At 46.5% G+C, this 23,770-nt stretch overlaps 1 pseudogene; it reads left to right on the top strand.

Moving 5' to 3' along the window:
- Positions 1-1,843: 1,843 nt before the first annotated feature.
- Positions 1,844-23,348, top strand: LOC123464929 (annotated as a pseudogene).
- Positions 23,349-23,770: the final 422 nt, after the last annotated feature.

The raw sequence follows: 23,770 nt of genomic DNA, 5'->3' as shown, positions 1-23,770 counted from the left end.
AACCTAGAGGGGCGGGTTAGGGTAGGAGATGGGAGGGAGGTTCAAGAGGGATGGGACATATCTATAACTATGGCTGATTCATGTTGATGTATGGCAGAAACCAACACAATATTGTAAGGCAAATTATCCTCCAATGAAAAAAAGAGAGCTTTTATTGAATTTGTTAACAATATTGCTTTTGTTTTATGCTTTGGTTTTTTGGCCCTGAGGCATGTAGGATCTTAGATCCCCCACCAGGATTTGAACCTGCAACCCCTGCATTGGAAAGCAAAGTCTTAACCTTAACCACCAGGGAAGTCCCTTTATGTGTATTTCTATAACAACTGCCTTTCGCATCCAAATTCTTCTCTGTTTGGAGATAGGTATTTGCCTATTGGAGGAGAGTGTTGAATTCTGTTTGCATCCAGGGAGTCTGTGAGAGATGCCTTCTTGTGCTTTGTCTGCATCTCCCATCCCATGCCCCAGCCTCCAAGGGGCTCCACAGGGCAGGATCATTTCTCCCAAAATAACGCATCCTCTAAGCCACGGTGATACCCTGGGCAGCAAAGGGACAGTAAACATCACCACTGATTGGAGTGGCACTCAGTTTGCTGGTCCCACAGAGGGGCCTGGGAGGCTGGAGAAACACCCTGGTTCTTGTTGGCCTGATCACACATGGTGCCCAAGGGCTTGTGAACACACAGTGAGACACTGCCAGGAGGGGACACAGGGCCAGAGGGTGGACGCAGGGTCCTCAGAGCGAGTGCCTTCTCCTCCATGATCTGCTTGAGGATGTCCACTTTGGGGATCAGTCGTGGAGCGCAGCAGCCTTTGGTCCCTTTGGCCTTGCACCACGACTGGCCACCTCCCTTGCCCAGGGCCTGCAGCTTTGGCATTGTACGGGGAGAAGCAGGAAGCAGAGCCCACCGCATCCCTGGGCAGCATTTCTGTCAACTGAAGAGGCCATTTAAGCAAAACACTTAATTACCTTTCTGCCTTCCTGCAACCCCTGGGAAGGTCTGAGCCAGTCAGATAATGAGCTTAGAGGGCAAGCAGCCGAGACTTGCATCAGGCTGAGGAGTGACCCCTATCCCATTCCATCACCAAGTGGGGAGCAGAGAGGGGAGGAAGGAGCGGGATGAACAGGCGCCGCTGCAGCGCAGCTTCATCGTTTCACCCATCACGTGGCGAATTCCTAGGATATTAGAGAGCTGCTAATTCTTAGGTGGGGCTTCCCTTGTGGCTCAGTGGTAAAGAACCCGCCTGCCATGCAGGAAACACAGGAGATGTGGGTCAATCCCTGGGTCAGGAAGGTCCCCTGGAAAAGGAAATGGCTACCCACTCCAGTATTATTGGGGCTTCCCTGGTGGCTCAGATGGTAAAGAATCTGCATGCTGTGCGAGAACCCAGATTCGATCCCTAGGTCGGGACGATCCCCTGGGGGAGGTCAGGCAACCCACTCCAGTATTCTTGCCTGGAGAATCCCATGGACAGAGGAGCCTGGTGGGCTGCAGTCGGTGGGGTCGCAAAGAGTCGGACACGACTTAGCGACTAAACAATAGCAACAATTCACAGGAAAGGCAGCCAGGCCTGGCCTTGGAAATGCAAGCAACTTTCAATAGGACGGTCTTGGGAGAGCCCGCAGCTAAGCACCAGCACTGTGTGGCCACTGCCACTAACCCAACCCTCTGGGCTCAGGTTTCCGGCTGAGAAAATGAGGACTGGATACTGGACCCTAGCTCCACAAGGCACCTTTAGATTCTGTAATGCTAAGGGAAATTGCTCCAGGTGCAGTGGGGTTGGGAAGACAGGGCCTCCTCCATGCTGGCAGCCAGCCTGCGTGCCGCCAGGTCTGGGGGGCAGTATGGCTGTTTTCCTGAGGGTGTGGGCCCAGCTGGGGAAGCTACCCTCTAGGGCTCACCAGAACCAGGTCACTGGGATCCTTCCTGAAGAAGCACAGTCAAGTGAGAAAGAGAAAGTGCTGAGCCTTTAAGGTAAGGGCAGGCACTGGCCTTGGGGAAGCAAGAGAGCGGGCATCCATCAGTCCTGGCTGGGAGAGGACTCTGGATTGCTTGTCTTTGGTTAAGCTCACTGGCTGTGTTTGGGCTCCCAGCCACTCGGACCTCCATGTGTCTCATGAGTTCTGTCCCGTTTCCCCTGCCTGGCCCTGGCATCTGCCTAGTGCCAGTTCCACTAAAGACTGACACCACGCACAGACTCTGCCCACTGCCTGGCCCTCTCCAGCCACTGTCCACTGGGGCCATCCCACGACCCGAAGGTCAGCACACCAACGTTTACCCTGCTGGTCTGGGGTCTGGCCTCACCTCTCCTGGCTGGATATTACCACTGTGTTTCGGCCTAGGCTGTGACTCTGTGTTGTCCCCTGGTCTCTGCAGTGAGAGCCCTAGAGGCTGAGACAGGTGAGTGGGGTGAGAGGGCCTCCCACCAAGTGCGAGTCAGATTGGGGGACTGAGCCAGTCACTCTATTTCATTCATTCCCCATATCATTGAGGGCTGGCAGACCAGCACTAGACACACTAGAACACAGAGACAAAAAACATCTCTCCCTGCATAGTCCAGTGCTGGGGAAAGAGACAGGGACAAAATCAGTACACAAAAAAATTAAACCAATCAGTAAGTAAAAAAATATTAAAAATAAAAAGACTGATGCTGAAACTGAAGCTCCAATACTTTGCCCACCTGATGTGAAGAGCTGACTCACTGGAAAAGACCCTGATGCTGGGAAAGACTGAAGGCAGGAGGAGAAGGGGATGACAGAGGATGAAATGACTGGATGGCATCACTAACTCAATGGACATGAGTTTGAGCATACTCTGGGAGATAGTGAAGGACATGACTGAGCGACTGAACAACTACAAGTGAGTTAGAACATAAAAACTCCTGTGGGGAAAACTACACCAGTGAAGGAAGACAAAAAGTACCAGTATCAGGAAGGGTTCTGCATTTTTAAAGACGTGGTCAGAGAAGGCCTCATCGAGGAGGAATATTTGATTCAAAATCCGATAGACATAAGGAAGGAAAGAGGACTCTGGGCAGAGGGGAAAGCAGGTGCAAAGGCCCTGAGGCACGATTGTGCTCTGTGAGTGAGAGAAACGTTGAGGAACTGGTGTGAATGGAGATGTTGGTGGGGGTGGTGGTGGCAGAGCTTATCAGAGGGGAGATGGGGAGGGGAAGGGTGAGGCTGGGGGCCCTGAGGGGCTTTGCTGACGGCTGGACGAGGTTTACTCTGAGTGATTGGAGAGTCCCTTCGGGAGCTGACCCGAGGAAGTCATCGTCTGACTGTGTTGCGGGTTCATTCTGGCAGCTGAGAGGAGAGCCCTCTCATCTTGGTCCAAAGAGGACCAAGGAGAAGACAGCCTCCAGGTTGGGGGTGTTGTGATCATGCTGGTGAGGCATGACATGACTTGACCCAGACTGGCCAAGCTGGAGGAGGCGGGAACCGGAGTCCAGACAGCCTTAGAACAGCCCAATTCACTGACTGCCTGCACGTAGAGTGTGAGAGAAAGCGTGGAAGCACAGATGTAGGGGGTGGATTTTTGGCCTGAAGCACAGTGAACCTGGAGCTCTCCATCCTCATGACAAGGAGAGGGCTGGAGGGGCAGTGTAAGTGGGGGGCGGGGGGCTGCATAGACCCCAGAGGATGGTCCATCACCACAGACAAGGAGTGGAGTCTGCAGCCCATGAGAGGAGAGTCCTCCAGGGATAGACTTGGTGCCCGAGGCACACAGTTGGCATTCAAGGTCACAAGGCAGGATGAGTTTAGCAGAGCAGGGGTGCAGCAGTGCAGAGAGAAGAGAGTGATCAAGGCCTGAGCTTGTGGCCTCCAGTGACAGCAGGTCAGGGAGCCAAGGAAGACCAGAGAGAGACTGGAAAAGAAAGGCCCAGTTAAGAGGGAGACAGGACAAGGGGCTGAACAGGTCGGTATCTTGGGTGGTTGTCCATCACAGCAAAGATAAGGCCTAAGGATGATAGCTGGTCCCAGCAACGTGGAGGCCATTGTTGAGCTCGATTTTGTGTAAAGAAAACCCTTCAATACTCTTTAGCTGTAGCTCCAGCTCCAACCTTAGCCTCTTGGAGAAGGGACGGGCCCAGGCCTGGCCGACCACAGGGATCTCTTCCCTTGGCCTTGGTGCTTATTCAGGTCCAGCCTGGCTGGTCAGACCACCCTCTGGCCTTTTCCTCCTGGAGTTGTTAGGACAGGCAGGCCTATCCCCTGGAGTTGCTAAGCTGTTGGGGTGAACATCCCTGCCTCTGGCAGAGGCCTGCCTGTCAGGTGGACCCACTCCTTCTGAGATGAAGAGCCAGATCCCTGACAGGAGCATCTGGATGTGGTCTGTATCCAGCCCTGCCTGAAGCCCGCTCCCTCCTTGGATTCCATGTCACTTCCCAGCCGGTAAGCTCTATTTTAAGCTCCTTGGAATCATCCTCTGTCCCTTGCCTCCATGGGGATTTCTCTGATGCCCGCTCCTGGGGAGAGAGCGTAAGGAAGAGTGCGTTGCCAACTCACTGACTGACCAGCTGGGTCTCTGAGCCGTTGGGCAAAGACCCTGGCCATCCTTGAGGGGGGTGACCCTCTCAGTGAAGCCTCACTAAGCAACCCCCGGATTCAGGACTTTTCTCTGCTGCTTGGAATTGTGTGGCAGAGGCTGACCTGGGCAAGACCAGACAGGGTCACCTCCCCTCTGCCTGTGGCAGCTTCTGACGCAGGTCTGCAATTGGGAGCAGGTAGGGTTACAACAAGAGATACTAGGCGAGGGCATCAGGTTCCACCTGTGACCCAGGAGGTGATGTCCTGGGGTCACGGGGTTTGTCCAGGTACTGGGAGTTCCCTGGGAGATTATGAAAACCATGACGGGGACTGACACAGGCCGTGGGCCCAGCATCTGGGGAATGCAGATGAAGTAATGGGAGACCAGGGCACGGGAAGCTGTTGCTAAAACAAACTGACTAATTCTGCTGGCTGAGGTTTCTCTGGCTTGGTGCTTTTTTTAAAGGGCCAGCCACACACTTATTGCAGTGTCTTAAAGACACCAGGAACAGAGCGTAATCCGCTGGTGCCGGCTTTCAGCTCTGAAGATCCAGTGTGCCACCTGGGGCATCTTCTCCATGTGTTTTTACCCTTAACAGGTCTGAGTGCAGAGGGGTTGTTTGGCTCATTTCATGGCTCTCTCCTGTGTGGCCAGATGTGTAAGTCAGCTCTGAGAGAGCCCTAATCTTCTCTGCACCCTGACCAGATAAATGATGCTCCAGTGATAATTCCTGGTTACCTAGGCTGAAACTAGAACTTCAGAGAGCTCTGGGTATCAAGACCCCAAGGTCTTGATATAAATCCCATTCATCTAAAATCATTGCCTCATTTTGTGTATGTGTGTGTTAGTCGCTCAGTCATGTCAACTCTTTGTGACTCTGTGGACTGTAGCTTGGCAGGCTCCTCTGTCCACAGGATTCTCCAGGCAAGAATACTGGAGTGGGTAGCCATTCTCTTCTCCAGGGGATCTTCCTGACCCAGGGATTGAACCCTGGTCTCCTGCATTGCAGGCAGATTCTTTACCATCTGAGCTACCAGGGAAGCCCTATTGCCCCCTTGCTTGCTCCTATTTCAGGATTCCTTGTTTCATTTGAGAAGACTTCTCTTTCACACCAACCCTTTCATCATCTAATGACACTGAGCCTTCCATCCAATCATATACTTTCCTGTGGAAATGAAGGAGACCAGCTCAACCAACCTCACTAACCATACAGCCACCCATTTGGAATCTGTAGCACTTGACAGCGGAGAAGGCAATGGCACCCGCCTCCAGTACTCTTGCCTGGAAAATCCCATGGACGGCGGAGCCGGGTGGGTTGCAGTCCACAGGGTCGCGAAGAGTCGGACACAACTGAGCCACTTCACTTTCACTTTTCACTTTCATGCATTGGAGGAGGAAATGGCAACCCACTCCAGTGTTCTTCCATGGAGAATCCTAGAGACGGCGGAGCCTGGTGGGCTGCTATCTATGAGGTCGCAGAGTCGGACACGACTGAAGCGACTTACAGCAGCAGCAGCAGCAGCACTTGACAGATGCGGAAACAAAATCTACTTATTGCTCAGATAATTAGGCTTCCCTGGTGGCTCAGCAGTAAGGCTTAAAGCAATGCAGGAATGCAGGAGACATGGGTTCAATCCCTGGGTCAGGAAGATCCCCTGGAGAAGGAAATGGCAACCCACTCCAGTATTCTTGCCTGGAGAATCCCATGGACAGAGGAGCTCAGGAGGCTCAGTCCATGGGGTCGCAAAGAGTCAGATACAACTGAAGTGACTTAGCACACAGCATGCTCAGATAATTGGAGATAGTGCACGTTACCAGACTAAACACGCTTGCAGGAAGGGTGGATTTAAAGTGTTTAAGGGAAAAAATGTTTTAAACACCCTCAAACACTTTAAAGCGACACATTGCACCCAAGCGATGGGTGCCAGTTCCACAAAAATCGTCTGGATTCACAAAAGCAGGGTTTTGAGGATTTCTGGAGGCAGCTGGTATTCACTCTTTTTTGTTTGTTTGTTTGTTTTTTTAATTTACAATATTGTATTGGTTTTGCCATACATCAACATGCATCCACCACGGGTGTACACATGTTCCCCATCCTGAACCCCCCTCCCACCTCCCTCCCCGTACCATCCCTCTGGGTCATCCCAGTGCACCAGCCCCAAGCTTTCTGTATCATGCATTGAACCTGGACTGGCGATTCGTTTCTTATATGATATTATACATGTTTTAATGCCATTCTCCCAAATCATCCCCCTCCTCCCTCTCCCACAGAGTCCAAAAGACTGTTCTATACATCTGTGTCTCTTTTGCTGTCTTGCATACAGGGCTGTCATTACCATCTTTCTAAATTCCATATATATGCGTTAGTATACTGTATTGGTGTTTTTCTTTCTGGCTTATTTCACTCTGTATAGTAGGCTCCAGTTTCATCCACCTCATTAAAACTGATTCAAATGTATTCTTTTTAATGGCTGAGTAATACTCCATTGTGTATATGTACCACAGCTTTCTTATCCATTCATCTGCTGATGGACATCTAGGTTGCTTCCATGTCCTGGCTATTATAAACAGTGCTGCAATGAACATTGGGGTACACGTGTCTCTTTAAATTCTGGTTTCCTTGGTGTGTATGCCCAGCAGTGGGATTGCTGGGTTGTATGGCAGTTATATTTCCAGTTTTTTAAGGAATCTCCACACTGTTCTCCATAGTGGCTGTACTAGTTTGCATTCCCACCAACAGTGTAAGAGGGTTCCCTTTTCTCCACACCCTCTCCAGCATTTATTGCTTGTAGACTTTTGGATCACAGCCATTCTGACTGGCGTGAAATGGTACCTCATAGTGGTTTTGATTTGCATTTCTCTGATAATGAGTAATGTTGAGCATCTTTTCATGTGTTTGTTAGCCATCTGTATGTCTTTGGAAAAATGTCTATTTAGTTCTTTGGCCCATTTTTTGATTGGGTCGTTTATTTTTCTGGAATTGAGCTGCAGGAGTTGCTTGTATATTCTCGAGATTAGTTGTTTGTCAGTTGCTTCATTTGCTACTTTTTATTTATGGCAATAAAACTACCTAAAAACCCTATCATTCGCTCTTTAAGCTAATTTCATTTGGCCTTCTCCCACTGTCATCTAAAAAAGATCATTTTAATTTATGACTTTACCCTCCAATGAGATATAAATACTCTAGGTGCCACAATTGGATGCTGCTTTCTAAATCAGATAAAGAAAATGTTTTCGAAATTCTTTCCACACTCTCTGTAGTTGGGACATAAACACAGGAGAAGAAAGTCCTGAGGCTTAGAAGTCCATAGGTCTTTTTGTTTTCTGGAAGAGTGGGTTTTATTCTCCCAGGTCTCGAGCTTTTTGGTTCCCATCCTGATGCCAGGAAGGCGAGCAGAAGATGGCTTTGACTGTGTTTGTTAAGGAAGTGTCAGCTGCTATAGCAGAAAAATCACCCCATGGTAGCTGCCTTACATGCCACAAGTTTGTGTCCTGATTTCCGGACAGTCCAAGGCTGACTCTCCCAGCCAAACAGCTCGCCACCTTATCTGCGGCTTCACCAGGTTCAGCATGTGGCTCTTGATACAGTTCCTGGAGTCCACTCATTCCTGTGGCTGGAAGAGAAGAGGGCGTGGAAGGTCACAAGTGATTTGTGATCCAGAGGTGGGATTGGTGTGGACCAATTCTGCTCATTATCCACTGACCATTCGAACAGTGGGGCTGGAGAAGACTCTTGAGAGTTCCTTGGACTGCAAGGGGATCAAACCAGTTAATCCTAAAGGAAATCAACCCTGAATATTCACTGGAAGGACTGATGCTGGAGTTGAAGCTCCAATACTTTGCCCACCTGATGTGAAGAGCCGACTCATTGGAAAAGACTCTGATGCTGGGAAAGATTGAAGGCAGGAGGAGAAGGGGATGATAGAGGATGAGTTGGTTGGATGGCATCACCGACTCAATGCACCTGAGTTTGAGCAAACTCTGGGAGATAGTGAAGGACAGGAAAGGCTGGTGTGCTGCAGTCCATGGGGTCACAAAGAGTTGAACATGACTGACTGACTGAACAACAACAACAGTCCTCTGTCCAGAGCAAGATGGATGCTGGACCACAGACAACCACATCTCCCTGTGAGGGATGCAGCTTAACTGCATGCCAGCCTGAACTTATAACAATAGTGTCTGCTTTCTGTGACCACAGTCAAGAAGTTTTGGCTCTGCCAGTGGCCAGACTCTTATTCCAAATGATGTGGGAATACTTGCCAGGGCCTCAAGAGAGGGTATTAAATTAATTTCCTTGGTTTGCCATTGAGTTTTGCTTACCTCATTAACTTCTAGATTGGAATTCGACATCTTAAAATCTCAGTCTATAATAACATAGAAAAAGACAGCAACCAAAAAGGAAAGAGTCTATAGCAAAAGAAGTCTGCCTTTCCTTGTTTATATATATATATATATAAATCATCTGAAAATGAAAGTAGTAAAATAAAATACTTTAGTGGTGTGTGGCAGGCCAGATCAGTCTCTCTTTCTGTCTCTACCTCTGTGAGACCGGGGTATCATTTATCACTGAGCGCCTGGCCCTAGTGGTAAAGAACCCGTCTGCCAAGGAGGAGACTCAAGTTTGGTCCCTGGGTCAGAAAGATCCCCTGGAGAAGGAAATGGCAACCTGCTCCAGTATTCTTGCCTGGAGAATCCCATGGACAGAGGAGCCTGGGGGCGTGCAGTCCATGGGGCCGTAAAGAGTCGGGCACGACTGAGCAACCAAGCACACACACGCACACACACACCCTGACTCTCATGTTTCAGGATGTCAAGCCTTGTCCAGATCCCCAGTCCCTTCCCCCCATGGCTGAGTCATCTCCTGCCCTTGGACTGATGTAGGAAAAATTCTCCAGCCCACCACATGGTAGCTGGGGAGTTTGGGCAACTTATTTAACCTTATTTGTTCTGTGAAGATGGGGTCAATAATTCCCATCTCATGGCATGTCGTAAAGGTGAGAGCAGAGAGTGAAGAAGCAATCACCTCCACCAGTGTGACTACCAGCTTCCTTCCTGCCTGTCTCCATGTGGGGAGAGGAGACCTCCAAGGCCTTTGTCCGGATGGTGGAGCTCCTCTCCTCCCCCCGACCCCCACCGCCCACGCTTCTCCCAGACTCAACTGCTGTGAGTTCTTTCCATTCAGGCAGAAATCAGAGGGTCTGAGGGCGAGAGGGAATCGGAGCCAGACAAAGAGGCGATTACCCCCACATGACTGCCTACTAAGAATTCTGGCTGGAGAAAGGGCTCTTCTGCAACTTGTTTTTTTCCTAATTCTGCCCAAAGAACCCAAGAGGGAAGGCCTTTGGTCCACAGACGGCCCTGGTCTCATTGTCCTGGTGTAATTCAATGAAGCCAACTCGGGTGTTTTCTATGCTTTATCTCTTTTCTCCTGTATCTCCCTGATTTATCAGCAGCTGTTAACTCCAGTTAGCACCAGTTCCATTGATCAAGTCTTGCTAACGCTAGCATCTTTTACACACACACACACACACACACATACACACACAACACACCCCTCCAAGAAAAACCTCACATTTAAATGGACAGTGGGTGGTACACTGTTTCTCAGGTGAGGCCTGAGTATGTGATGGAGAAAGATGAAAATTGCTCCCCATTACCCCCACCCTGCTCTTCTAAACTAAGTTTAGGAGAATCCATTTTAATCCTTAAATCTTCTCATTCTTACATGGGCTTATTTCTTACTTAGCTCTGGTATCCCACTTTGAGCCAGTCAGAGGGAAAAAAAAAAAAAAACCTTTGCACTGGAATACCACACTCTATGCACCCACTAGGATCAGATTCTGGGATCCATCAGGAAAAGCCCTGGCTGCTTCCCTAGTAATCCTAAAGATCAACAAAAGAAATTGCTTGAAGTGGGTGGATAAATTCCTTAGAATAATCCTGCCCAAACTCTTCAGAATTCTTTTACAATGCCTTTATATCTTTCAGCTTTCACCTAGGAAGAATCCAAAGTGTCACCAAAAAGAATGTGCCAGGCTGTTGAGAAGGAGTGTGGCAGCTTCCAAAGGACTTGGATTTGAAGACGTCTATTTGAAGAGTACTTGGAGAAACAAGTCCCGTTGATGCTAACTGGAATGTTGAGGGAAAGTTTTAGCCAGGTTTCAATGGGATGCAGAGATAGTCACTTTTTTCACCCTGTTGAAAATGTCAAGGTAAGCAAAATCACCCGGTTGGCCAGGTCAGCATCAACCCTACTAGAAGCTTGTCTGGTGAGCTGAATTGGAGTGAGGCCTGGGGCCAGCAGGCTGCAGTGAAAGGGGTGGTCTGGCAGGCAGAGCTGGGGCAAGTGGGCCAAGTCTCTGGCAGTGGGCGTTGTGGACTGCATGCTATGGGTGGGAGATTTTCATGGCATCATGTAGGGTGGGATGTATTCCCTGCAAAGAACAAGACCAGAGATGGAAGCTCATTTGGTGCTTGAGAAGCACATGAGTTAGAGGCAAGGCCAAGGGCTAGATCCTTCTCCAAGTCTTATTTCTAAGCAGAAATCTTCCTACCATAGTCTCCCTTCCTCTGGTCCAGAATATCCCAGACTTTATAGTAACACAGCAAAAGAAACTAGCTGGAGCAGATACTTCTGACTGAGCACCAAGTTCTATTATTCTCATTATCCATTGAAAAGAGGGCCCATCCTTTTAAAACTGAAGTAGAATTGATATACGGTGTTATGGTGAAGATTGCCCAGTCATGTCCGACTCTTTGCAACCCCATGGACTGTAGCCTACCAGGCTCCTCTGTCCATAGGATTTTCCAGGCAATAGTACTGGAGTGGATTGCCATTTCCTTCTCCAGGGACCTTCCCGACCCAGGGATCGAACCCGGGTCTCCCACATTATAGATAGACGCTTAACTGTCTGAGCCACCAGGGAAGTAAGGAGCAAATTCCATGGGCTTCCCTGGTAGTGCAGTGGTAAAGAATCTGTCTGCGGTGCAGGAGACGTGGGTTCACTCTCTGACTTGGGAAGATCCCCTGGAGAAAGGAATGGCAACCCATTCCAGTATTCTTGCCTGGGAAGTCCCATGGATAGAGGAGCCTGGCAGGCTACAGTCTATAGGGTTGCAAAAGAGCTGGGCACAACCGAGTGACTAACACTTTCCTTTTCATACTCAAGAAGTCAACGGTCCAATGGAGGTCTTTTGATTTTGGTTTGTCTCTAGCCAGTCTGGAATTAAAGAGTTGTCGGTAGTGTAGGGACAAGATTTTGCTTTCAAAATATCTTGTCTTTTGAAAGACAAGATCTTTCTTTCAAAGAAGCTGGACAAGTGCAGAGATATGGCGGCAAGTCGGTGATTTTCTCTTGATATTTAAAAAAAAATCACATTAAGGTGAAACTGAACTTTGCCCCCTCTGTCTGCCATATGAGAAGAAGGTACCCATGTATTGGTATATACAAACCTGTATTTGATCTAAATCTTCCTAAAGAAAGTGAAAATTTGTGATTACCATTTATTTAGGTTCTATTTAGGTTCTTACAATGGGCCATAAACTCTCGATGCATAAACACCTGATGTGAAGAGCCGACTCATTGGAAAAGACTGATGCTGGGAAAGATTGAGGGAAGGAGGAGAAGGGGGTGATGGAGGATGAGATGATTCGATGGCATCACTGACTCAACAGACTTGCATTTGAGCAAACTCTCGGAAAGAGTGAAGGATAGGGAAGCCTAGCTTGCTGCAGTCCATGGGGTCACAAAGAGTTGGACATGACTTTGCGACTGAACCACAACAAAACTCTTGATACAATCCAACCTATGTACTTCTCTCAAGAACCTAACTGATGCTTAAAGATGAGGAAACAGATTCAGAGAAGATAACTAACTTCTCATCACCATGGAGACAGTGTGGGACAGAAGCAAGTTTGAAACCCATCATGGTACCCAAAAGCCAAGTCCCCTCCTGAAAGCTCTGCTGCTTTGCCTTTTGATTGTTCAATGTGTTGCTTCGGGCTTTTGATTTTTACATGAGAAATAACCTCCCAGATTCTGGTTCTGCTCTCACCACCTCCTCACCCCCAGGCTGGAGACTAGCCTCTATTACTCAGAAGAACTTATGAAACTCTGTACTTCTTCATATTCAAGCATCAGCACGTCTGACTTTTGTTTTCAGTCCAGAACCTGCTCTATTTTCACAGAACAAAATTCCAGCTCCATTCTGAAAACAAAATGACAGTCGGTCCCTGGAAAACAAGCCAGATCCCGGGTCCCCACTTTAGCACAATCCAAAGTCACGGTTTTCTGGTTGGGTGCTTCCAAGGCCTGTCCCCTTGATAAAGGCTTTCAGACAGACCAAAGCAGGGGAAAATGAAAGAGACCCTTTCTTTTTCTTGTTGTTCCAGATCAGATAACGTTGCCTGATTAGTTCCTCCACTGTGAATTCACACCGCATGTACCCACATGCCAGCCCTCTGCTAAAGGCCATCAGCTGTATTGCTTCCTGCACAATCATTCATATTTGCCTCATGCCTTCCCTTCTCCACCTCTGTTTCCTGCTCCTCCCCATGAAGCAGCAAAATGCCTGCAAAGAAAATGTGTCAACAGGTGAAATTTATAGGAGTTTCCTGGCCCACACAGAAACATGAACCACAGGCCTCCCAAAAGGAGATATTTTCTTACCCAAGACACTTATCCTCCTAAATACGCTGTGATTCATTCACATCTGAGTTCTCCAGAGACACCAGGTATCTTTTTGATAGAATCAGAGTGTGGAGCTCCCGTTTGGGAAGCGTGACTTTGACGAGGGCCAGTTGGGATTATTTAGTTGCGGTTACAGAAAAACCCAACCCAAACTGTCTTAGTCAAAAAGGGAATTTATTGACTCAGACACTGAAAAGAGAATGCTAGCTACAGACAAGACTCAATTCAGGGCTCAGACTTCTCAGTGGCACCTGCCTAATTTTAAAAACTTTATTTTTTGTTTTGCCTTCCTTTGTGTCCACTTCAGCCTTGGATTTTATGGCAGAAAGGTCATTGGAATAGACTCTGATGCTGGGAGGGATTGGGGGCAGGAAGAGAAGGGGACGACAGAGAATGAGATGGCTGGATGGCATCACTGACTTGATGGACGTGAGTCTGGGTGAACTCCGGGAGTTGGTGATGGACAGGGAGGCCTAGCGTGCTGCGATTCATGGGGTTGCAAAGAGTTGGACACGACTGAGCGACTGATCTGATCTGAACCCACTTATTCTCTTATATTTTATGCCAAAGGTTTTATGTGACAGTCTCTTCCCCAGAAGATGCAGTGAAAATGTCATTGCACGTCATTGGCTTTGACTAGGTCACATATGGTCCACGAAGATCAAAGGATAGGGAAATGAGACATGCTGATGGCTTAGACCTGGATCACAAGATCCACCCCTGAGACTGGGGGTGAAGTCCACTTTAACAGGATGGCATGGAAATCAGGTACCATCACCAGGAAGACTCCAGTAATGTTCACTGCATCGTGTGTTGCCTTATAACACATGATGCATGTATATTATGTAGTATTTAATGTCCACTGTTGAAGTCAGCTGCGTACCTTGAAAGTAGATAGAACCTGCTCATGTAAAATAAGAATTTATGCCCATAAGCCAGGCTAGTTGGAGAAAAGGTTATTTACTATATAACTTTCAGGAGTGAGCCTAGTTTGCCAACATTTTGATGCAAGTGGGTCAGTATAGAAAACACGCAAAAGTTCCTCAAAGTCTACAGCAGGACTGGCTTGCATTCTTAAAGCACAATGAGCCTCTGCTGGCTTCATAGTGAGAACTATGGCAGTGAGCCTTTCTTATTGGTTTCACTGAGTTTTTGTTTTCTAAGAAGACTGTGATGTTTTAAAGATCTCTGTAGCCTGGTTAGACTGGTTTTGGAGGACTGCAAGAGTTTATGGCAGAAACTTGAGAGGTCTTTGGAGGTATTTTGACCATAGAGACCCCAAAAGATGTTCCCCTATAATATTCTTTCTTCCAGTCATTCAACTTCCTCATTTGTCTTTCTAAATAAACATCTGGGATTAGGTTATTCATTCTTCTTATCAATTCTCAATGATAAATATTCATCCTTTTAACCACTGAACAGTTGCTATCGGTTATGTACTTCCTTAGATCAAACACTTGGTTGACTATATCAGATCTTCTCTAAGCACTTCACATGCATTATTTCATTTATGCTTCATAACTATTCTATGGCATAGAGACTATGATTACCATTCGAATTGTATGGAAGATGGAACAGATATAGAAGAGGTTACGTATCTCTTGTGCTGAGTGAGGTTACATAGCCCAAGGTCACATGTGCTAGTGCTAAGTGCTAAGTCGCTTCAGTCGTGTCTGACTCTGTGCGACCCCACAGATGGCAGCCCACCAGGCTCCCCTGTCCCTGGGATTCTCTAGGCAAGAACACTGGAGTGGGTTTCCATTTCCTTCTCCAATGCACGAAAGTGAAAACTGAAAGGGAAGTCGCTCAGTCATGTCCGACTCTTAGCGACCCCATGGACTACAGCCTACTAGGCTCCTCCATCCATGGGATTTTCCAGGCAAGAGTACTGGAGTGGGGTGCCATTGCCTTCTCTGGCCCAAGGTCACATAGTTTGAGCCAAAGATTTTAAAACCATACTATATAAACAGATTTTGCCCCTGCCCCCCAGGGTGTGGCATAGGAAGACATTATGTGTGCTAAGTCACTTTAGTCGTGTCTGACTCTTTGTGACGCACTGGACTGTAGCCTGCCAGGCTCCTCTGTCCATGGAATTCTCCAGGCAAGAATACTGGAGTAGGTTGCCATGCCCTCCTCCAGGGAATCTTCCTGATCCAGGGATGGAACTCATTCTCTTGTGTCTCCTGCATTGGCGGGCAGGTTCTTTACCACTAGTGCCACCTGGGAAGCACACAGGAAGACAGACCTATACATAAACAAGTGCATTTAATATTGTATTTGCTGTGATAATGATGTGTACAAGGGACAGTGAAGAAGAGAGAGAGAGCGAAAGCAGTCATTTCCCTGGTCAGGGCTGGAGAATTTGAAACAACTGAATCTTGGGAAACATTCTCTAGAGGAGCTGAGGTGGATAAGAAGGTGTTTTCCACCTGGAAGGTGGTGGGGGCTGAGAACAGCATCGCAGAAATCAGAACCCAAGCAAGCAAAGCACAGATGCATTATGGGAGAAATGCAAGCTACCTGGCCTGGGTGGAGCCTGGGGTTCAAGAAGGACAGACATAGGAGGAGACAAGCAGGACCCAGTCCATGAAGGGCCTGGCTGGGACTTGGTCAGGAGAAAATGGGGAACTGTTGAAGGACTTTAAGGAAAAGGTACTGTACTGTATTCAGTCACTTTAGTCATGTCCGACTCTGCAACCCATGGACTGTAGCCCACCAGGGTCCTCTGTCCATGGGATTCTCCAGGCAAGAATACTGGAGTGGGTTGCCATTCCCTTCTCCAGGGGATCTTCCCCATTCAGGAACTGAACCTGAGTCTCCTGTGTTGCAGGCAGATTTTTTTACCATCTTAGCCACTAGGGAAACCCATATGGATTATATGCATATGTGTATACATACATAATACATTTTTAATACCCATATGTCTGCATACCTACAAACATATACACACACATATTAGTGCTATGACACATGTACATGTATACTGTCATTAAATACACAAAGTATATATTCACTCATTGTATGTATATGTATGTACAGGCTATATATTTTGAGCACAAAAAAAATTTCCCAACAATAATCCAAACCATTTTTTAAAAGCTCCCACTTTGGAATCAGTAGCTTTCTCCAGGCCTCATGCTATTTTTTTTTTTTTTTCTGGTAAACAAAGTTTTCACTTTTATTTATTTCCTATTTTTCCCATTCAGTTTGAAACAAGACAAGAGTGACTCACGCAGCACAAAAATAACTGAGTCGCTACCACGCATGTGTTCGTGCTCAGTTGTCCAGTGGTGTCTCTTTGCGACCGCATGGACTGTAGCCCGCCAGGCTCCTCTGTCCATGGGGTTTCTCAGGCAAGAATACTGGAGTGATTTGCCATTTCCTTCTCCACGTGGGACACTATATATATGAAAGCAGACTGAGTTGTGTAATATACCACAAGGAATCTTTGCAAATAATTCATTGCCTGGTGTTGGCAAATCCTCTATAATCTTTTTCTTTTTTTAAAAGCAAAACTTTTACGGGCAACTATGCTCCATATTATATAACAACCTAATTGGGAAAAAAAATTGGAAAAGAATAGATACATGTATATGTATAACTGAAAAAAGTTTAATCTGTATGGAGGATAGGGAAATAACATTCTGTTTATTGTAGATTTGGAGCAAAACTCAGAAACACTTAACCAGAATATTGTAAGCAGAAATCACTTTTGGTTTCAATTCTCATTAATGATATTTTGTGAAGGACAGGGAAGCCTGGTGTGCTGCAGTTCATGGGGTTGCAAAGCCCGACATAACTTAGCAACTGTACAACAACAACAACAGAAATATTTTGTAAATTTTTAGGCTACTTTGCTCAGCAATGACAGTCTATATAGTACAATTTAGTTTTAAGTTTTATTTGAAATCCCAGTGTGTCTTAGCTATTCAGGATGCGAATGCTCACAGAGGCAGCAGAAATGTGAGTGACCCTCATGCTATTTAAATATAGCGGTGACCCCGGGGGTGCAGAACACAGGGAAGATGGGAGTGTTAACTATCCATCCCACACACACAGCAGCGGGTGCAGAGCTGGGATCATGGTCCCCGGTAAGAGGTCGCCTTCATGCCTCCGATGCCGGAAGACAGACCCGCAGTCCCCCTCAGCAACTTATTAGTTAGAAGACTATTTATAGACCTCAGCGCTTTCCTCAAGACTCATTCTCAATTCCTGCCCGCCCCTGCTCTCAGCAGACAAACTCACCTTGTGAGTCACTGAGAAAATTGAGGTCATGCATGTGCTTTCTGGTAACTTCCCACCCTTTACCTACAATTTACCTACACCCACGTCCGTCCTCCCAGCCTGACCTCCAAAGGTAAAGTGGCCCCTTCCAGGGCACACAAGCCTCTCCGGGGAATCTGCGTCCTCCAGGCTCCTAGGTTCATTTCCCACTGCTTCCCCTTCCAGGAGGCTCTCCAATTTCCAGGTCCATTTCCACTGTGGATGCCCCTCTGCCTTTGGAGAGGCTGTGCTCTCATCACTTTCCTGGATTCTGCAGTGGCCTTCTGACCTGCCTCGTATTTCCATATGCCCTCTTCCACAGCAGCAGCCACATGGCATCTTTTAAAATGCAGGATCATGGACAATTCCCAGCACCCCAGCGCCAACTCTCCTACATTGCATTATTTCCAGAAATCGTATCAGAGTATAGGTAACTACAGGTGATATTGTGTGCATGCGTGCTCAGCTGCTCAGTCCTCTCCTACTCTTTGTGACCCCATGAACTGCAGCCAGCCAGGCTCCTCTGTCCATGGGATTTTACAGGTGAGAATACTGGAGTGGGTTGCCATTCCCTTCTCAAGGGGATCTTCCCATCCCAGGGATCCAACCCACTTCTCTTGCATCACCTGCATGGGCAGGTGGATTCTTTACCACTAGTGCCCCCTGGGGAGCCTAAGGGTTGTATTAAATCCTTTCTACTTTCCCCTTCCCTCCCTTCTCTCCCTTCCTTTTCTCCCTCCCTTTGCAAGTAAAGCCATTTGCATTTGTGAGTAGCTGTTAATAAGTAACACAGTTCTCAGGGTCCAGCTTAAAGCAGATGTCTTGAGTCAGTTACCAGGCTTCCTTCCATGTGCCTTGTCAGGCACCTCCCCATCCTCCTTATCCTTCCCTGGCTCAGCTCTCAGCACCTCTTGAAAATTATGGACACTAGCACCTCCTTGGTTGCTACCTATCTTTTTTCAGTCTTAATGTCCCTGGTCCCTGCCTGTTTTCAGACATCCCAGCACACGACCCCCTTCCCCTCACAGCACTAGAAAGGTTTCTTTTCCCCTCCCTGGATGTCTCTGGTTCTGCCTTCCTCTTGAATGCCTGTGTTTGTGGGGTTCTGAGCAGAACCCTTCTCTCCGAGCTCTCCCGGCTTTCTGTGGGTGACTTTATCCCCTGGCGTGTTTTATGTATAATCTATATCATGCTCATTATCCTCATCATTTTAGTTTCATCCGCCGAGTCTTCGAGAGCTTAAGTTTGTCAGCAATGAGGTTTGCTTACAGCTTGGTTTTTCTAAAATCCTTCTTCTTGTTTTATTGTCAATACTATTAATATATTCCTGAGGACAACGAACGTTTAATGACATGTTGAGATAAAGCAGCACATTTTCTCAAGTCTTCAAGAATTTTTGGTTGCAAAAAAGGCCTTTCGCGGCTCCCGGAGCCTATGGCATTTCCGGTGCTGGGATTCAAATGGGCGTGGGTGCTGAGGCGGAGAACCAGGCTCTTCTATGGATCTGATCCCAGGCTTTGGTGGGAAGCTGCGGTCTCTGGCCATCACCCTGGATGGGGAGATGGCCAGGTTGCAGCTAGAGCTGCACAGAGAGGACAGAGACTTTGAAGATTGTCCAGTGAGAATTGGAAGTATGAACTGTAAAGGATGAAGTCAATATTATTCTTGATAAAGCAAGCTTGGAAAGTCAACAAAGCGTTGGTTCCATAAAGGCAACAAAAATATTGATGAAAAAGAATTCATTGGATATCATGAAAATGAGTTTTTTCATAAGTATGAATATAATCCACATGCCAAGAAAAATTCAGTGGATGAACAAGAAGTCACTGACTCTAAACCAGAGTCCAGTTCAGTTCAGTTCAGTTCAGTTGCTCAGTCATGTCCGACTCTTTGTGACCCCATGAATCGCAGCATGCCAGGTCTCCCTGCCCATCACCAACTCCCAGAGTCTGCTCAAACTCATGTCCATCGAGTCAGTGATGCCATTCAGCCATCTCATCCTCTGTCATCCCCTTCTCCTCCTGCTCTCAATACCTCCCAGTATCAGGGTCTTTTCCAATGAGTCAACTTTTCGCATGAGGTGGCCAAAGTATTGGAGTTTCAGACTCAACATCAGTCCTTCCAATGAACACCCAGGACTGATTTCCTTTAGGATGGACTGGTTGGATCTCCTTGTAGTCCAAGGGACTCTCAAGAGTCTTCTCCAACACCACAGTTCAAAAGCATCAATTATTCAGTGCTCAGCCTTCTTCACAGTCCAACTCTCACATCCATACATGACCACTGGAAAAACCATAGCCTTAACTAGACGGACCTTTGTTGGCAAAGTAATATCTCTGCTTTTTAATATGCTATCTAGGTTGGTCATAACTTTCCTTCCAAGGAGTAAGTGTATTTTAATTTCATGGCTGCAGTCACCATCTGCAGTGATTTTGGAGCCCCCCAAAATAAAGTCTGACTCTCTTTCCACTGTTTCCCCATCTATTCCTCATGAAGTGATGGGACCAGATGCCATGATCTTCATTTTCTGAATGTTGAGCTTTAAGCCAACTTTTTCACTCTCCACTTTCACTTTCATCAAGAGGCTTTTTAGTTCCTCTTCACTTTCTGCCGTAAGGGTGGTGTCATCTGCATATGTGAGGTGACATATTGATATTGATATTTCTCCAGGCAATCTTGATTCCAGCTTGTGCTTCTTCCAGCCCAGCATTTCTCATCATGTACTCCGCATATAAGTTAAATAAGCAGGGTGACAATATACAGCCTTGACGTACTCCTTTTCCTATTTGGAACCAGTCTGTTGTTCCATGTCCAGTTCTAACTGTTGCTTCCTGACCTGCATATAGTTTCTCAAGAGGCAGGTCAGGCGGTCTGGTATTCCCATCTCTTTCAGAATTTTCCACAGTTTATTGTGATCCACGCAGTCAAAGGCTTTGCCACAGTCAATAAAGCAGAGATAGATGTTTTTCTGGAACTCTCTTGCTTTTTTGATGATCCAGCGGATGTTGGCAATTTGATCTGTGGTTCCTCTACCTTTTCTAAAACCAGCTTGAACATCTGGAAGTTCACGGTTCACGTATTGCTGAAGCCTGGCTTGGAGAATTTTGAGCATTACTTTACTAGCGTGTGAGATGAGTGCAATTGTGCAGTAGTTTGAACATTCTTTGGCATTGCCTTTCTTTGGGATTGGAATGAAAACTAAACTTTTCCACTCCTGTGGCCATTGCTGAGTTTTCCAAATTTGCTGGCATATTAAGTGCAGCACTTTCACAGCATCATCTTTCAGGATTTGAAATAGCTCAACTGGAATTCCATCACCTCCACTAGCTTTGTTTGTAGTGATGCTTTCTAAGGCCCACTTGACTTCACATTCCAGGATGTCTGGCTCTAGGAGAGTGATCACACCATCGTGATTATCTGGGTCGTGAAGATCTTTTTTGGCTCTTTCTTCTGGTTGTTTACTGCTTGGGGTGAGTTTGGCAGAACTTGGGATACAATGTACTACCCAAGTCCAAAATCAGAAAATTGTGAACTACGCGGTGACTTCTCAGAAACAGAAGTGCTTAGAGCACTAAATGTTACTTGAATAGTACATTGTATCTCAAGTTCTGCCAAACTCACCCCAAGCAGTAAACAACCAGAAAGAGGAGCCAAAAATTTTAACTCTATTTTCCAAATAGTCACTAGTAAAAGCTCCAAAATGTGCACTAAATATGGATGATTTTGAGTGTGTAACTCCTAAATTAGAACACTTTGGTATCTCTGAATATACTATGTGCTTAAATGACGATTACACAATTGGACTTAAAAATGTGAAGACTAACAGTGAGGAGACCACAGAAATAGAACGAGTGCCCAATGATAATGTCTTTGCCACTCCTGGCCTCAAGACCCAGCCGTTGGAAAAAAATAATGCTGAGCACACCCATTCTCCCTTCTGCACTCCTGGTTTGAAAGTCCCTTCTGCAAAGAGCAGCACGGCTTTGGTATCCACAAATTCAGTTCAGTTCAGTTCAGTCGCTCAGTCATGTCTGACTCTTTGCGACCCCATGAACTGCAGCATGCCAGGCCTCCCTGTCCACCACCAACTCCTGGAGTTCACTCAAACTCATGTCCATTGAGTCAGTGATGCCATCCAGCCATCTCATTCTCTGTCTTCCCCTTCTCCTCCTGCCCCCAATCCCTCCCAGCATCAGGGTCTTTTCCAGCAAGTCAACTCTTCACATGAGGTAGCCAAAGTACTGGAGTTTCAACTTTAGCATCATTCCTTCCAAAGAACACCCAGGGCTGATCTCCTTTAGAATGGACTGGTTGGATCTCCTTGCAGTCCAAGGGACTCTCAAGAGTCTTCTCCAACACCACTGTTCAAAAGCATCAATTCTTCGGCACTCAGCTTTCTTCACAGTCCAAATCTCACATCCATACATGACCACTGGAAAAACCATAGCCTTGACTAGATGGACCTTTGTTGGCAAAGTAAAGGATGGAGCCAAAGCAAACACAATACCCAGTTGTGGATGTGACTGGTGATAGAAGCAAGGTCCGATGCTGTAAAGAGCAATATTGCACAGGAACCTGGAATGTCAGGTCCATGAATCAAGGCAAATTGGAAGTGGTCAAACAAGAGATGGCAAGAGTGAACATCGACGTTCTAGGAATTAGCAAACTAAAATGGACTGGAATGGGTGAATTTAACTCAGATGACCATTATATCTACTACTGAGGGCAGGAATCCCTTAGAAGAAATGGAGTAGCCATCATGGTTAACAAAAGAGTCCAAAATGCAGTACTTGGATGCAATCTCAAAAATGACAGAATAACCTCTGTTCGTTTCCAAGGCAAACCATTCAGTATTATAGTAATCCAAGTCTATGCCCCAACCAGTAACGCTGAAGAAGCTGAAGTTGAATGGCTCTATGAAGACCTACAAGACCTTTTAGAACTAACACCCAAAAAAGATGTCCTTTTCATTATAGGGGACTGGAATGCAAAAGTAGGAAGTCAAGAAACACCTGAAGTAACAGGCAAATTTGGCCTTGGAATACAGAATGAAGCAGGGCAAATGCTAATAGAGTTTTGCCAAGAGAATGCACTGGTCATAGCAAACAACTTGCAACAACACAAGACTCTACACATGGACATCACCAGATGGTCAATACCGAAATCAGATTGATTACATTCTTTGCAGCCAAAGATGGAGAAGCTCTATACAGTCAGCAAAAACAAGACCGGGAGCTGACTGTGGCTCAGACCATGAACTCCTTATTGCCAAATTCAGACTGAAATTGAAGAAAGTAGGGAAAACTACTAGACCATTCAGGTATGAGGTAAATCAAATCCCTTATGATTATACAATGGAAGTGAGAAATAGATTTAAGGGACTAGATCTGATAGATAGAGTGCCTGATGAACTATGGAATGAGGTTCGTGACATTGTACAGGAGACAGGGATCAAGACCATCCCCATGGAAAAGAAATGCAAAAAAGCAAAATGGCTGTCTGGGGAGGCCTTACAAATAGCTGTGAAAAAAATCCACAAATTATCCATTATCAAAAGCAAACAGTTCATCAAATGATTTGGAAATGAAAGAAAGTGCATTGTTAGCTTCAAATTCAGACAAGTGCTTTGAGAATTTTGCAGGTCCCTCTTCTCCTACGATTTCTTCTTACAAGAATCTTCTCAAAACACCTACACCTCCAGAAGTTACTATAGAAGATTCCAAAAGATATTTGCCAGATTTTGTCAAAATGTAACTCAAACCTAGCGACTCTGGTAGCAATTAGAGTGGTGCCACCCAGCGAACTATTCCTTCGTCGGCATGGAGGACAGAACGTGTGAGATGCTGGCAACAAAGAAAACTGGTGAAGAAATGATGTGGGTCCATCCTTCCATTATAGAAACCGAACAGAGATGAAAGCAAATCTGGTCTCATTTTGTTTTTGACATTCCCCTACGTCTTCCCCCTTTTGAAAAACTGACTCATATTAAAGATGAGTATGGACACTGATGTCATAAAATGCTTTTTGTTAAGTTTGATTTAATCTAACCTGTCTTGTTGATGTGTAGATCAGCTACTCAGTTTTGAAAGATCATTATTATTTCATTTATTTCAAGTTTACCCTGACTCGTGTAACTGTGTGGTTTAAATAATATTAGGAAGTAGGATAAATTGGAGAAAGAAATGGCAACCCACTCCAGTGTTCTTGCCTGGAGAATCCCAGGGATGGGGGAGCCTGGTGGCTGCTGTCTGTGGGATCACACAGAGTCGGACACGACTGAAGTGACTT

Source organism: Bubalus bubalis, chromosome 15, assembly GCF_019923935.1.
Source record: "Bubalus bubalis isolate 160015118507 breed Murrah chromosome 15, NDDB_SH_1, whole genome shotgun sequence".
NCBI classification, from domain to species: domain Eukaryota; kingdom Metazoa; phylum Chordata; class Mammalia; order Artiodactyla; family Bovidae; genus Bubalus; species Bubalus bubalis.
The sequence above is the reverse complement of the archived record's forward strand: the minus strand, read 5'-3'. Positions and strand labels throughout refer to the sequence as shown.